Raw genomic sequence first — 17,976 nt, forward strand, 5'->3', positions numbered from 1 at the left:
GCTGGGGTAAAAGAAAAATTTGGAAAAAAATGTAAGAGAGGAGATGAAGAGAAATATTGTGGAGTAAATATGTTCAAATATTTCCTAGGTTAGTATAATGACATAATAAAACATAAGTATAAAAATAGGATAATGAAATTTATAAAAGGAAAAAATTTAGCAAGCTACATTATATGGATGTATGTGTATAACACAATAAAATACTTTGTGAAATTAACATTTGCTAATAAAAAGTCAAAAATGCATTGGAGTTGTTGTACAGTCATATGTTATTTTCCATTTTTTGTTAACATATTTCCCTGATAAAGTAATAGGAGTAATAGGTTTTGCTCATTTAGAAAGACAATCTTGTCCAATTAGCATAAAGATACTCTAGTTAATTAATGTCAATATGAAATTGTTAAATTAATTATTGTATTAGAATATTTCCAATGCACTGTTCAAATATTACCCTATAGGTATATACTTTTTGCTATTTATTGAATAAGTTGTCTTTACTTAATTACTATATGCCATTTTCTGAATGTAGTTTGGTAAATGCAACTAGGATATATTATACCCGAACAGGAAATCAATTATTCAAACAGTTTTATCAAAAATGCGTCTAACGAAAAAAAGAGGTCAACCCAAATTATGTATATTTGAAAATAATACTTGCTTAGTCCTCTTCTCACATTCCCCATTCCCTTCTTGAGAATGCTACACATTGTAGGGAATTTGTTAACATGTTTTAGAGACATAGGTTGACTTTAAAACAATGAGTTAGTTTATGCTGCATTTTTGTTTACTTTATATCCAGAAAAGCTAAATTCTTACCTTATCATTTTCCTTAGACTTTATACTCAGGTTTCATCTCTGATGGGTGAAAGATAGAGATATAAACATTTTTTAACAGTGGCTAAATTTAGGCTGAGGAATCTATGTACAACTATACTCATGCAGATAGACCTCATCAGTCACGTGACCACAATATCAAAATGTTAACCTATGCTTCCTGAAATCATGCTTATGAGATCTTGTGTATTATAAACAGTGGTTATTAGCATTTGTTTTCAAACAACCTCATTTCATGGGTTAGGAACTAAAGTGAGATATTTTACTCAAAATTTAAGGAGGCATCCAAATTTAGTTACCAAGATATACAGCATTTAACACAATGTTTAAAAAATGCAAGATAAAGGAAATAATTTATAAAAAAACAAAGTTCAAAATAAATAGAGAATCAGTATGACTGATTTTTCTTTTACCCCAGCTGCAATATGGCTTGCATGATGACTTTTCTGGTTGTATGTTTAGTTAGGTCTGATATTTAGTTGGAGAAGTTATGTTCTTTGATATATTAATTTGTCAGATTAAAGAGGAAATTAATTCCATGCCAGAGTCAACATCCATAATAATGTTACAGTTGTATTCTACTATTTTGCCAAAGTTTTAAATCAGCTCGCAACCCAAGCGAATGTAGAAGATATTGGACCCTAACAAAACTGACAATTGCATAAACCCAGTCCTCTATGACAGATTTAACAAGGCCTATCTTGGAGATTCTTGTTAGGGACATGATAAAAATTTATAGTTTAGTTGTGATTACAGAACAGTTTTACACCTGTCACTAAGTCATTACCTTTATTTAGCACAGTCCCTTTTTCTCTAACTTATATTTTCTTGGCTCAGGAAACTGTTTTTTGCTTGTGAAAACCTGGCTGTTTACAATATAGAAATGGGTTTTTCATCCTTTTGAAATTACTGTCTGTATAGTGTTCTATGAGATGAGCTTCCTACGATATTCCATATCATAGGAATAAATTACTCTAATTCAAACTTGGACAACAGCTAGCTTGTTCACTCTCCTAGGAAACCATCTGTATAGATTTTTTACATGTAAACAGACCCTCATTTACTTACAAAAGTTTGTCAGTGAGTCAAACCTAACTCACCCAAGTGAGGTGAATTCCTCTCTCATGCTTCTTTTACATTAAAAATGGTAAGAACTGTTCAACAATGCATATACTTTTTAATGTGAAGTGTGACTCCTATTTTCCATAATGTGAATCAAGGAGATGAATCAGTTTAAGATGTGAAAGAGCCTTTCGAAGAGTTTTGGACCTTGAAAATTGTCCTGGGTATTCATTTTTGGAAAAATATCCCTTTTCAAAGACAAAGGACTCCTTTTTTTTATATTGTGCAGGTACTGGGATTTGAACTCCTGGCCTTGAGCTCTACCTGGGCTTTAATTCTCTATGTTTAATCTATAGACCTGAGCCACACATTCACTTCTTCCTTTTACCAAGAGTGGAGAAAAGAATCTCCTAGGTTTATCTACTTGGAATAGCTTCGAATTGCAATTATCAAATTTGAAATGGTTCCAAGCATTCCGTCTAAGGCATATTCAACAACTAGTGAAAATTGTGTTGGCTATAATTATGTATCTTTCTCTATGTGTGCACGTTTACATTTGTATATATATATGTGTGTATTTGTGTGTATGCTAACGTGCAAGTGAACCTACATAAGGGCATATACACACATATATGCATATATAAATGAATATACAAATATAAATATATGTGCATATATATGTATATCAGATGTTCAGTGATTTAATCTATAGTTCCTAGCACATTGTCATTCTCACAAAATATACATGATAAATTGCTCTGCAGATCTGTGATCTATTATGGATATCCTTTGTACTCACTTCCCCCATTAGTTTTTGACCATCCCTGTGAACAACTTCGGTCTACTTTCCATAGGATAGATTTTTTTCATTACAGGTAGTTACTAACTGATAATAAAAGAAAAAAGGTTGCTTGTAAAAGAAAAAAATTCTTGATTATAGCCATTCTACCTGGGGTGAGGTGGTATCTCAATGTTGCTTTGATTTGCATTTCTTTTATGGCTAGAGAGGTTGAGCATTTATTCATGTGACTATTGGCCATCCTTCTTTCATCTTCAGAGAAGTTTCTCTGTAAGTTTTTAGCCCACTTATTTATTGAGTAGTTGTTTCTTTGAAGATTTGTTGTTGGGGGATTTAATTTGTTGATATCCAGGTAGATTTTAGATATGAGACCCTTGTCTGTTGTATGGCTAGTGAAGATTTTCTTCCAATCCGAGGACATTCTATTGATCTTGCTAACTATGTCCTTTGCCATGCAGAAGCTCTGCAATTTCATGCAATCCCATTTGCCCAAATTTTCTTTGATTTGTTGTGTTTCTGGGACTCTATTAAGGAAATTTTGGTTTGTGCCGAGGAGACCTAGGGTTTCTCCTTTTCCATCCTGTAATGTTTTCAGAGTGTCTGATTGACTCCAAGGTATTTGATCAATTTGGAGTTGATTCTGGTGCAGAGTGATATATAAGGATCTAGCTATTTTTCTGCAAGTAGTTAACCAATTTTTCCAGCACCATCTACTGAAGAGGCTGTTAGATGTTGGAAGAGATGTGGACAGAAGGGAACCTTACTGCATTCTTGGTGGGAGAGTAAACTTGTTCAACCATGTTGAAAAGCAGTATGGAGGTTCCTCAAAACACTCTACATAGATCTCCCCTATGACCCAGCAATCCCACTTTTGGGCGTTTCACCAAATGATCACAAATAAGACCACACTAAAGCTACCAGCACAACTATGTTTATTGCAGCATTATTTACCATAGCTAAGACATGAAACCAACCCAGATGCCCCTCAGTAGATGAATGGATCAAGAGAATGTGGTATATATACACAACGGAATTCTATGCCTCCATCAGAAAGAATGACATTGCCCCATTTGTTAGGAAATGGAAAGGCTAGGAAAAAATTATATTAAGCGAAGTAAGCCAAGCCCAAAGAAACATAGGTTTCATGGTTAACCTTATTTGCAACAACTGGTATATGTCTGAGTCAAGCAGAAAAGGTCAGATAGGTTGATGTTAGGGACATGAACCCTAAGATATGTATTCAAATGTTTTTAATGCGATTTTTTCTAACATATTTAAAGATTATTTCTTTGTTGCTTTGTATGTCCCTCCCCAACGGTATAAGCCCTGCTTTCACTGTATTTGATGGTGGTATAATTTGTGGGGGAGGGGTGGGAAAAAACAATTCGTTTAAATAAGGATACAGGTGGACCCATTGCAACACTAATATGTACAAGTACTTATGTCGAAAAACGAATTTTACTACTTTGGTTGGGGGAGTATTTGGTATGGGGGACAAGGAGGATTGGAAGTTCTGGGAAGGAGATACAAAGGAGGACGCTACAATGCTTGATAAGAAATGTACTCATTATCTTGTCCATGTAATTACAACCCCTCTGTACAGTATTTTCCCAATAAAAAAGAAAAAGTAATAAAAAGAACAAAATTTTTAAAAATATATAAAGTAATCTTGTAGAAGATTAAAAAAATAAAAGAAAAATAATTTTAGGTCACAGGTTAAAGTATCTTATCCATTCCAATGATTCCTATGAGATAAAATTTATAGTAGAAGTAAAAGTGAAAAGGAACTCCTAGATATGTTATTTTACCATTTAGAATGGCAAAGAATAATATCATGTCACTGTCATAACTCTTAAAGAATGCAAGGTTAACCATGGTTGCTTTTATGTTCCCACAAAACCAGTAGATCCTGAAGCATAATAGTAGCCCAGCAGAAATTCTAAGTAGCAGACATGGGATATGGAAGAGAAAGAGAGGAAATGAGACAGAGTGAAAGAGAGAGAGAAATATCATAATATTGAAAGTGAATAATAGATAAACAAGAGCTGTATGAGAATATTCATACTGCTATCTTTAGACTCTATGTGTGCATTTGCAGGTATTTGATATTTGTAATCCATCAACATGAAATATAAAGTTATGTTGATAAAAATAAAAGTGACTCAGAAGAAATTATAAATGCAAAAACGATCTTCACAGCAGCAAACTCTCAGAGATATTTCATGACTTTGAAAAGGATAAAGTGGGTGAAGTTACTATAAATTTAGAAGTACAACAATTCACAAAAATAGAAAAAGATATTTATATATTTCCTTATATAACCCAAAGCAAAAGGAAAATGTTGTTTAGATGATTTTTTTAAAAATACAGTCTCTCAAGTGCTAGGAAGTTGGCTCAGTGGTAGAGTGCTTGTCTTTCATGCATGAAGCCCTGGGTTTGATTCCTCAGCACAACGTAAGTAGAAAATGTTGGAAATGGTGCTGTGCCATAATTGTTAGCGCTAGCCTTGCCTGAGGAACAGCACTCAGGCCACAGAGTTCAAGCCCCATGACCAACAAAGTCAAAATAAAACAAAACACAGTCTCTCACATTTGTGGCCTCAACTCTGTAATACTGTTGCTTCAAGCTAGGGGTAAGATTTTAATTGTGAACATGTATCAACTCTCCTGATTCAGACTCTACTTGATCATTTTTTAATAAATATTTTGTTCTTAATTTTCCTAGTTGTAAATTCACATGCACCTATAAAAAAATGGTTTGACCACCCCAGTAACCTTCTCAAAGTACCTCCTAATGATGACTAACAAAAAGTTGTATTATATAACAAGTAAAACAATGCTACAAAGAAAACCAATAATTAATGATTAATAAAATAAAAAACAAAACAATTACCAGTGTTTTTAGTATTTGAAGTGCACTACATATTAGATTTTACTATTTTCTCATATTCCTGTACATTTTAAAAAGCCTAAGATTATGATGTTCAACAAGATTTTTATAGGCTATGAATAGTCTTCAAAGTTACACACTAAGGTTATTATTTATGGCTCATCTCATTATTTGTTTATGGCTTATATGATCTCTTGTACCTCGCTAAAATATAAAGTAAGGAATCCCTAAATTTTAACAAGAACTGTGTAGTTAGCAAGTCTTAACCCTTCATTCTGCTTCTTTACACAAAGACTTTGCAACTTCTCATTAACAAAGTTTCTATAAATTCTGAAATGTACATACTTAGTAGTATATGTCTGCTAACATAAATCTTAAATACTTTATAGAAAATTTTATACCTGCCAAACAGTCCTAATTTTGGCATATATAAGCAAATTCCTAAAATTAAATAGATATAAAACACTAAAATTTTTAACAACCCTTAACACTTGCTGCTGTGTTCATTATGACATGTGCCTTGTATAGAACAATTGAATTATTTCCCCTACACATCTCTTGAACCGCAAATATCTGGAATTATTTTGTATTTGACATGTCCATCTTGACATTATTCTTAAATGTGTGCTTATGTAAGAAGTACATGGTTCTAAAATTTCACAATTCTTCTAAACTTACTTTTTGTTGAATTGCCTAGTTTAAGAAAATCAATTACACTTTATATATAAAAAATATTCTGTGCTAAATTCAGCATCACATAAACTAACATTGTAATGATACTGAGAAGATTAGCATGGCTCCTGCGCAAGGATGACAGGCAAATTCCTGAAGCATTCCATAGTTTTACAACAATAGATGCTGGAGGGGATGTGGACAGAAGGGAACCTTACTGCATTCTTGATGGGAGTGTAAACTTTTTCAATCATTTTGGAAATTAGTATGGAGGTTCCTCAAATGACTCCACATAGATCTCCCCTATGATCCAGAAATCCCACTTTGAGGCATTTACCCAAATGATCACAAACAAGACCATCCTAAAACTACCAGCACAACTACATTTATTGCAGCATTATTTAAGATAACTAAGATATGGAACCAACCCCGATGCTCCTCAGCAGAAGAATGGATCAAGAGGATGTGGTTTATATAAACAATGGAATTCTATGCCTCCATCAGAAAGAATGGCATCACCCAATTTGTTAGAAATTGGAAAGATATGGAAAAAAATACTAAGTGAAGTAAGCCAAATCCAAAAGAACACAGGTTCCATGGTTTCCCTAATTTTCAATAACTTTATATGTATAGTATAAGCAGAAAAGGTCAAAAGCTATGTCCATATGACCAGATAACATAATGTTACGGGAAATGAAACCCAAGATAGGGATACAAGAATTTTTCTCTTTTTTGCTATTGTTTCTAATGTACTTATAACGTGCAATGTGATTTTTTGTGTCTTTTTATAGGTTCCTCCCCATGCTATAACAACTGTTTTCACTGTATTTGAAGTTGGTGCGCCTATATCTTGTATATATGCTCTTCTAATTTGGGGAGAGGAAGGAAAAAAACAAAATGCCTAAATAGGGATACAGGTTGACCCATTGTAACAATGAGATGCACAAGACACTATGCTGAAAAATGAACGTTACAATTTAGGCAGGGGAAGGGGGGAGCGGAGTGCACTTGTGGAGGTGCGAGGGAAGGAATGGTAGGGGAAAAATAAAGGAGGAGGTAACAATGTTTGTTAGGAATTGTTCTCATTACCTAGCTCATGTAAATATGACCCCTGTGTACAGTATTTTTACAATAAAAAGTATAAAACTTTTCTAAGAGGAGGAGTTTATTACCTTTATTTTGCTTATATAATATCGTTAACAAAGAAATTAATGCAAAACACTGATATGAAGATATTTAGAATGGATGTATGTGTGTATGTGCGTGTGTGCACGCACGCGCAAGTAGCATGTGTGTACAGGAAATTGCATTTCTGTTGGCATGCTCAGAATTTGAAATCGCGGCTTCAAGGTCTTGCTAGGCCTTTCCTCTTAGATTGGTGAGGTACTATATAAGCTACATCTTCATTCTTGGCCCTATGCTAGTTCATTAAATTTTTGAAAAATTATATCATGAATTTATTTTGCCCTGATTGGGTTCCAACTGTTATCCACAGATCTCGGGCTCCTGAGTAGATGTCCGGAGGAGTTAGGATTACAGGTGCGACCATCCAGCACAAGGTTTTCAGAATAATTTCAAAAGTAGAAGAAAATTTACTTCACAGGGTCCTGTTTTATCATCTCCTACTTTGAAAGCATTTTGGGTGATTGTATATGAATTTTTTAGGTTTTTGATTCTTAAAAGTCAGTTAATGATAATATTTAAAAGTTTTAGTACTTTTTAAAAAGGAAACTGGAAGTTTCCTCAATTTATAAGCTCAACTCTCTACATGATAACCCAATCTCACCAACACAGTCTGTGTTGAAGACAAAATGTAACAGAAAACAATCACCATGGACATTAATTGCTATGCTATTATTTCTTGGACAATATGAATATTGAATTGAGAGTGTAAGAGAATGGAGAGATTTTACCTACCTTTTGTGTACTGCTAAAAGGCTTTTGGAAACTTTGCCTCATTTCCTTTCTCACTGTATGTCTTTGGGTCATCTACTTAAGGCATTTAATTACAATTTTTCCCAACACTAAAATGGTAATAACATTAGCATTATAACAAATATTATCTTAAGAATTACGGGAAATAAAACTTGTGAAGTACTTAACCTAAACTTCTGTGAAGGAGCTTTGAGTTTAGCCAGCAGTTTTTTTTAAATACTAAATAGAATGCAATAAGCATTACAAAAGCCATTACATGTAGTGAGAAACCAAAAGTAATGTTATCTATTGACCATGTTCTGCTTCCAAGGAAACCAGGGTGATAACTTCTTATTCTGTAAATCAAACTGGTTATCTTATATCTTACGTCTTGGTAGTGTAAAAGTATCAAGGAAAGAATAATGAATGAATGTTGTAGACTGAGGTGAAGTCCATATGAAAATGTGAAAAACTGATAAAACATAAAAGTACCTTCGCGATATGTTGTGGTTTACATTTTAAGGAAGACCTAGAAGAATGAATTCTCTTTTTGATATCCTAGCATAGGTCCTTAGAAGTAGGAACTCTTTCTTCCTTCTTGTAGAGGCATCATCAGATGAGAGGAATTGTATTTTTTTTGTTTGCTTCCTTCCATTTATTCTTCAGTTTGAAATCTGAACTATTGAGACTGAAAGAGAACAAGGGAAATTAGACACATAGACTTTGGAAAGAACAATTAACGTAAAATAAATAAAATGCACATAGTCTTGTTAAAGGTCTAACTAAATTGAAGTATATGGTCTCAAGCATTAACAGAAAATGATTTAAGCAATATCATTTTATTGAAAATTGAAAAATGTTAGGAGTGGCTTAATATTTTTCTATTTACTACCTTGAATTAATTATTGATTTTGTATAGAGAGATTAAAGATGAGATTAACAAGAAACTTGATTAAAATTGGACAAAAGTTCTGAATAGACATCTTTTCCATAAAGCCCTGAAAATCGCCAGTGGGCTAACAAAGTTGTGTTTAATACAACTTCTACGCTGGCTTAATGGTTTGTGAACTGAAATCATTAGAGAAATGTAATTCAAAATTACTATGATAAGGGGTTCCGGGAAGATGGCAGAGGAGAAGCTGGAGGCTAAACAAGCTCTCACAGAGAAAGAAGTTTTATTTTATTTTTTTAAAATTTAATTTTTTTTTTTGGTGAACATACTGTACAGAGGGGTTACAATTACATGGGCAGGATAATGTGTACATTTCTTATCAAGCATTGCAGCCTCCTCCTTTGTTTACCCTTCACATCCCTTCCCAGTCTCCCCCCTCCCCCCACACCCAACCCTCCCCCCTCCCCCCCACACCAATGTTGTAAAGCTCATTTTCTACATGACAACTTGTACTTCTCATTGTTGCACCAGGTCCACCTGTATCCTTAAACGACTTGTTTTTCCCCATCTCCTCCACAAGTTATACTGACATCAAATATAGTGAAAGCAGGGGTTATACTGTGGGGGAGGCACATACAAAGCAACAAAGAGATAATCTTATAAATGCATTAGAAACAAATGCATGAAATAAAAAAGCATTAAAATACATATCTAAGGGTTCATTTTCCTAACATCACATTATCTGACCTTTTCTGCTTGACTCATACATATACTAGATATTGCAAATAAGGGAAACCATGGGACCTATGTTTCATTGGGCCTGGCTTACTTCACTTAATATAATTTTTTCCAAGTTTTTCCATTTCCTAACAAATGGGGCAATGTCATTCTATCTGATGGAGGCATAGAATTCCATTGTGTATATATACCACATTTTCTTGATCCATTCATCTACTGAGGGGCATCTGGGTTGGTTCCATATCTTAGCTATGGTAAATAATGCTGCAATAAACATAGTTGTGCTGGTAGCTTTAGTGTGGTCTTGTATTTAAACATTTGGGTAAATGCCCAAATGTGGGATTGCTGGGTCATAGGGGAGGTCTATGTGAAGTCTTTTCACGAACCTCCATAGTGCTTTCCAAAGTAGTTGAACAAGTTTACACTCCCACCAACAATGCAGTAAGGTTCCCTTCTGTCCACATCCCCTCCTGCATCTGTTGTTGTTAGAGTTCTTGATTATAGCCATTCTAACTGGGATGAGGTGGTATCTCAATGTTGTTTTGATTTGCATTTCTTTTATGGCTAGGGAGATTGAGCATTTTTCTTCCTGTGTCAATTGGCCATCCTTCTTTCTTCTTCAGAGAAGTTTCTCTTCAAGTCTGTAGCCCACTTATTTATTGGGCAGTTGTTTCTTTGAGGATTTGTTGTTGGGGGATTTAATTTTTTGAGTTCCAAGTATATTTTAGATATGAGACCCTTGTCCGTTGTATGGCTAGTGAAGATCTTCTCCCAATCAGTGGGCTTTCTATTGATCTTGCTAGCTATGTCCTTTGCAATGCAGAAGTTCTGCAACTTCATGCAATCCCATTTGTCCAACCTTTCTCTCTGGGAAGATGGCGGAGGAGAAGCTGGAATCTAAACAACTCTCGCATAGAAAGCAGTTTTAGAGTTCCAGTGAACAGTCCTAAGCCAGAGAATCACACCAAGTGTGCCATCACAGGACAGAGAGTCAGGCCAGAGAGAGAAAGGAGTTTTAGAGTTCCAGCGAACAGACTTAAGCCAGAGAATCACACCAAGTGTACCATCACAGTACAGAGAGTTAGGCCACAGAGGGAAAATCCAGGCAAGGAGACAGATCTGAGCACTTGCTAGCAGCTGCCACTGCAGGCTACAGTGGTGGTGGAGGTGGCAATAGCCACCATACCTGCAACACAGAGAGTGCAGGACAAAGGAGCCAGACATGGCGCGCGAGTGTATTCTACTGAACACCAACAAGAACCGACAAGGAGCAGACATCTTCATCCTGCAGTTCACAGACCAGAGATGACCCAGGAACCAAAATGCGGTGTGAGTAGAAGCCTAACGTCCTCACTCCTTCTCAGGAAGCAGAGGAGGGAAGGCCACCCCTCCCCGCCATTACAGGAGATCTCCATGTTTGATACTGACAAAGCTTGGCTGACCTGCTAGCTCAAACACAGGCCTTGGAAGAAAACTAGAGTCATTTAGCAGGTCACAAGATCCTAAAGTGACATGCCAAACTCAGCTCCATCCAGAGAAAAGTCACCCAGCTCGGGCCACCAGCCCCAGCAGTGGGTTTCTTCACTGGGTAATCAGAGCCAGAGGCTGCCCCTCTCTTTAGCAGCATGGACAATATATTGAAATTCAGGAAACATAAACCCTGAGTGTGGCTCCAGGCTGGGCTCTGTGAGTCTCTCACAAAGTCTCCTCAGGGAAAAGCTACTGTTTGCTGAAAGGCCTCAACTCTTCCCAGAACCTAGCCTCATCAGAGCATCTACAAACATGAGGAAAAAGCCATCTCCCTCTTTTGTGATACTCAAAGCAGATCTCCCTCCCATTGAGCTAGCCAGGGGAGAGGATCACAAAATCCTTTGAACAGCATAACATTATTCTGCCTGTTCAAACAAACTGCTTAAGAAACCAACTAAGCCAGAGGAAAATCAAACACCACAAGCAGGCCAGAGACTCCAACAAGAGGCTGGTTATGGACACAAGGGATAAAAAAGATCTTCCCACCACTCCCAAAAATATCAAAGAACTTGTTTTTTTCTCTGTTTCTCTTCTTCTTCTTCTTCTTCTTTTTTTTTGGTTCCTTTTATAAAAATATTTTTCTTTTAAAACTTTTTTTTTAATTTTTAATTTTTACCATTTTGAAAAAAAAATTCTATACTAGTAACTTTTTTCTCTTCCTCTTAAAATTTTTCTTTTAGGAGTATATGTGTGTGTGCGTTTTTCTTTCTTTTTTGTTCTTTCTTTTCAAAAAATATTTTTGTTTTTTGTTTAGCTCTACTGAATGTCTGATTTTTTTTTCTTTTTTGCTCATTTTTTTCACCTTTTCTACTCTTTTGCTCTTCTTTGTGTGACTTAATTGTTGTTCTGCACATCCTCAGATATACCCATAGTCGATTATTAGACTTTATCTCCCATTGTGTACACATTTAATCCACAAATTTATTACTCAATTCAAAACCTCTTAGACTTAAATTCCTAGCAGTATTACCTCTTTATACCTATATAATATTTTAAGTATTTTTATTTTTAAGGTTTTCATGTCTCCTTTATATCCCTCCCGTTCTCTCATTATACCCACGTTCTTCTCTGAATATTTCATTTTCAATCTGCATATTTTTAATCATTACACTTTTTATTTTTTTAATTTTTGCTTTTCTATTTTTTCTTGTCTCTTTTTTCTCTTTCTCTTTCTTCTTTTTTTTCTCTCTCTACTTTTATCCTATCCAACCTCTTTCCCACTTTGCGATTAGGACTTAGTTAAGTAAATTCTCCCTGCTCCTTCCCATATTTCTCTTTTCCTATTTTTACCCACATGCCTCCCAAAAACTAATAATTTCTGGTTTTCCAAATTCTACTTTGCGGTTTGTAGCCCATTATTATATAGTTGTTTGATGTTGAATAGGTATATCTGTTGAACTTGACTGTATCTGCAGACTTTTGATTGTGGATCTACAGACTTTGGTTGATGCTTGCCTTAAGATAGTGTTCTAGCACAAAACTGGTGTTACTTTCATCTCAAATGGGCAGAGTAAGCCGAAAAAACACAAGAAAAATGGCAAGTCCGGGTAGCTCAAATCCCACTCATGACAATCATGGGACAGGACAGATAATGAATAATCCAGAGAAGAGTTCCCAAATAGCTCTACAAACAATACTGGCAAACATGGTAAATGAAAAGATGGAAAACATACAAAAGGACTCTGTATGAGCGTGATAGAGAGAGAGAGGAGGCAAACGAAAGGTCAATACTGGAAAAGATTGAAAATATACAAAGGAATCTATATGAGCATGATAGGGAGAGAGAGGAGGAAAACCAAAGGTTAATACCGGAATATCATGAGCTTGAGGAAGCTAATCTAAAACTGATACAGGAATTGCATGAGCAGCATGAGAACACTCAAAGAGAAAGGCAGAATAGCGTGAGTAGGCTGAGAACACACAAAAAGAACTTCACAAATGGCATGAAAGTGAGGAAGCTAAGCAAAGAGTAATAAAGGAATTGAGAGAGCAGGATGAGAATACACAAAGATCACTAAAGGCATTCATGAAATCCATTAAGGAAGAGCTGAAGGATGTCAGGGAGACCAAGGAAACCATAAAAAAATCACCTAAGTGATTGGAGAATAAACACTGAACACCAAATTAAGGAAGTAAAGACGTCCATACAAGATCTAAAACAAAGCTTCAACAAAGAATTTGAAGCCATCAAAGTTGAGCAATTAGAAGGAAAAGAAATGAAAAACCAAGTAGAAAGCCTTGAGAGCAGGTTTGACCATGCAGAAGATCGAATCTCGGGGATTGAAGACATCCTAGATATTATAGAGAAATAACATACAACCATCCAAGACAAGTCCAAGAAATATGATAGATCTATCCAACACTTGGAAGACACAATCAGAAGGCCTAATCTAAGGATAATGGGTGTAGAGGAGCACCTAGAAACAGAAGTTAATGCTCTAGGAAATTTGTTTAAAAGGATCCTAGCAGAGAACATCCCAAACATACAAAAAGATAGGCCTATTCAGATACAAGAAGCTTTTAGAACCCCAAATAGACCAGACCAGAATCTGACATCCCACCGTCACATTATAATCCACATAGGATAAACTCAGACCAAGGAAAAGATCCTTAAAGCTGTCAGGGAGAAAAGGTTAATCACCTATAAAGGGAAACAAATTAGAATCACCTCAGATTTCTCAGCAGAGACCATCAAAGCAAGAAGAGCCTGGAATGATGTCTGCCATGCCCTAAAAACAAACAACTATCAACCAAGAATACTGTACCCAGCTAAACTCTCGTTCATAACTGAAGGCCAAATAAAAAACTTCCATAGCAAAGAAAAATTGAAACAATACATCTCCAACAACCCAGCCCTACAAAAGATTCTTAAAGATGTCCTACACATAGAAAACCAACAAGACCACAATAAAGGCCAAGAAACTGCACCCAAAATGAGAAACAAAGAACCATAGGAATAACCCAGTTTTCGCAGCCCCCAAGAAGGTGGATAACATGGCAGGAACTCCCAAATACCTCTCAGTCCTTTCTCTTAACGTTAAAGGACTGAACTCTCCAATTAAGCGACATAGACTGTCTAGTTGGATAAAAAAAAAAAACAAGACTCTTCTATCTGCTGCCTTCAGGAGTCACATCTTGCCCGTAAAAACAAAAACATTTTCAATGTTAAAGGCTGGAACAAAATCTACCAAGCAAATGGCCCCCATAAACAGGCGGGAGTTGGAATCCCAATATCAGATTAAATAGACTTCAAATTAAAATTCGTGAGAAGAGATAAAGAAGGTCGCTACATACTAATTAAGGGATCTCTCTTTCAGGAGGATATTACAATTCTGAATATCTACTCGACAAACAATGGAGCACCCAAATTTATCAAAGAAACACTACTTTCTCTCAAATCCAATATAGATCCAAAGACATTAATTTTTGGGTATTTTAACACACCACTCACCCCACTAGATAGATCAACTGGGCAAAAACTCAACAGAGAGACAGCAGATCTAAACAGCTGCATAGATCAACTCGACTTAACAGACATCTACTGAACATTTCAGCCAGCAGCATCAGAATACATGTTTTTCTCAGCAGCACATGGAACGTATTCTAAAATAGACCACATTTTAGGCCACAAAGCAAACTTGTCTAAATTCAGAAACATTGAAGTTATACCTTCAATTCTCTCTCACCACAAGGGAATAAAATTAGAACTCAACACCAAAAGCCACCAAAGAAATCCCGGTATCACATGGAGGCTGAACAACACACTGCTGAATCATGAGTGGGTCATGGAAGAGATTAGAAAGGAAATTCAAATGTTCATGCTATTCAACAAAAATGAACACACAAATTACCAGCTCCTCTGGGACACAGCAAAGGCAGTACTCAGAGGCAAGTTTATAGCTCTGAGCTCCTACATCAACAAATTGGAGAAATCTGAAACTAGCAATTTAATGACACATCTAAACCTCCTTGAAAAAGAGCAGCAAGATAAACCCCAATCCAGTAGGCGGAAAGAAATAATCAAACTTAAATCAGAATTAAATGAATTAGAATCCAAAAAAACTATAGAAAGAATCAACAAAACAAAGATTTGGTTCTTCGAAAAACTTAACAAAATTGACAGACCCATAGCAAATCTTATCAGAAAAAGAAGAGAACACACCCAAATTAGTAAACTCAGAGATGAGAATGGAAACATCACCACGGAAACAACCAAGATTCAGAACATTATAAGGGAATACTTCTCAAAACTTTATGCTAATAAGTTTGAGAACTTGACAGAAATGGACATTTTCCTTGCAAATATTGACATGCCAAAACTAAACCAAGATGAGGCAAACTATCTTAACAGGCCCATATCAAGCATTGAAATAGAAACAGCAATAAGAGACCTCCCAGCTAAGAAAAGTCCAGGACCAGATGGATTTACAGCGGAATTTTACAAGGCCTTCAAAGCAGAGCTCACACCAATTCTCCTCCAACTCTTCAATGAAATTGAAAGAGAAAGCTCACTACCGAACACATTCTATGAAGCCATCATAACCCTCATCCCAAAACCAGGCAGGGACTCATCAAAGAAAGAGAACTATAGACCCATTTCTTTGATGAACATTGATGCAAAACTTCTCAACAAAATTTTGGCCAATCGACTTCAACAATTCATCCAAAAAATCATACACCACGATCAAACAGGATTCATTTCAGGGATGCAAAGCTGGTTCAATATACGCAAATCAATTAACATTATTCATCACATCAACAGGATCAAGAATAAGAACCACATGGTTATCTCAATAGATGCAGAAAAAGCATTCGACAAGATCCAACACCCCTTTATGATGAAGGTTTTGGAAAAATTAGGAATCCATGGAACATTCCTCAATACAATAAAGGCTGTATATGACAAACCTACAGCCAGCATTATACTCAATGGTGAAAAACTAAAGCCATTTCCTGTTAACTCAGGAACAAGACAAGGATGCCCACCCTCTCCACTTCTCTTCAATCTAGTATTAGAATGCCTAGCTACAACAATAAGACAAGATGCAGACATAAAGGGGATCCAAATAGGGAAAGAAGAAATAAAACTCTGGCTCTTTGCAGATGACATGATCTTGTATTTAAAAAATCCCATAGACTCCACTCCCAAATTACTCAAGCTGATTCAAAACTTTGGCAAAGTAGAGGTTATAAAATTAACCCCCAAAAATCAATGGCTTTTCTCTATGCCAACAATGAGAAAAGTGTGGCTGAAATTAGGAAAGCAACTCCATTTGTAATAGCCCCACAAAAAATAAAATACCTAGGAATTAACTTAACTAAAGAAGTGAAGGACCTCTATGATGAAAACTTTAAAATCTTGAAAAAGGAAATCAACACAGAACTTAAAAAATGGCAAAACCTCCCATGCTCCTGGATTGGAAAGATTAACATCGTGAAAATGGCAATACTTCCCAAGGCTATCTACAAATTCAACGCAATACCTATTCAAATTCCACCCTCATTCTTCAAGGAAATAGAAGAGGCAATCCAAAAATTCATATGGAACAATAAAAGAACCCCAAATAGCAAAAACGCTCCTGAATGGAAAGAACACTGCTGGAGGAATATCAATACCAAACTTCAAACTCTATTATAAAGCCATAGTAATCAAAACAGCTTGGTATTGGCATAAGAACAGACCTCAGGACCAATGGAATAGAATTGAAAACCCAGAAATGAACCTACAGACCTATAGCCATATAATCTTCGATAAGAGAGCTAAAACAATAGAATGGAAGAAAGACAACCTCTTCAGTAAATGGTGCTGGCAAAATTGGTTAACTACATGTAGAAAACTTAAACTAGATCCTTATATATCACCCTGCACAAGAATCAACTCCAAATGGATCAAAGACCTTGAACTCAAAGCAGATACTCTGAAAACATTACAGGATGGAATAGGAGAAACCCTAGGTCTCCTTGGCTCAGGCTGAAATTTTCTGAATAGAGACCCGGAAACACAACAAATCAAAGAAAGGTTGGACAAATGGAATTGCATAAAGTTGCAGAGCTTCTGCAGGGCAAATGACATACCTAGCAAGATCAATAGAAAGCCCACGGACTGGGAGAAGATCTTTACTAGCCATACAACGGACAAGGGTCTCATATCTAAAATATACTTGGAACTCAAAAAATTAAACTCCCCAACAACAAATCCTCAAAGAAACAACTGCCCAATAAATAAGTGGGCAAAAGACTTAAAGAGAAACCTCTCTGAAGAAGAAAGAAGGATGGCCAATAGACACATGAAGAAATGTTCAACATCCCTAGCCATAAAAGAAATGCATATCAAAACAACATTGAGATATCACCTCACTCCAGTTAGAACGGCAAAAATCAAGAACGCTAACAACAACAGATGCTGGAGGGGATGTGGACAGAAAGGAACCTTACTTCATTGTTATTGGGAATGTAAACTTGTTCAACGACTTTGGAAAGCAGTATGGAGGTTCCTCAAAAGACTTCACATAGAGCTCCCCTATTACCCAGCAATCCCACTTTTGGGCATTTACCCTAATGTTTACAAACAAGACCACACTAAAGCTACCAGCACAACTATGTTTATTGCAGCATTATTTACCATAGCTAAGATATGGAACCAACC

The 17,976-nt window shown here is 35.9% G+C and overlaps 1 non-coding gene across 1 annotated transcript; it reads left to right on the forward strand.

Moving 5' to 3' along the window:
• The first annotated feature begins 6,322 nt into the window (after positions 1-6,322).
• On the forward strand, positions 6,323-6,429 carry LOC122100906. Its single transcript, XR_006146269.1, has one exon. It is a non-coding gene; the product is annotated as a U6 spliceosomal RNA (small nuclear RNA).
• Positions 6,430-17,976: the final 11,547 nt, after the last annotated feature.

Source organism: Dipodomys spectabilis, unplaced genomic scaffold (genome assembly GCF_019054845.1).
Source record: "Dipodomys spectabilis isolate Male_0828 unplaced genomic scaffold, ASM1905484v1 ptg000610l, whole genome shotgun sequence".
Taxonomy (NCBI): Eukaryota; Metazoa; Chordata; class Mammalia; order Rodentia; family Heteromyidae; genus Dipodomys; species Dipodomys spectabilis.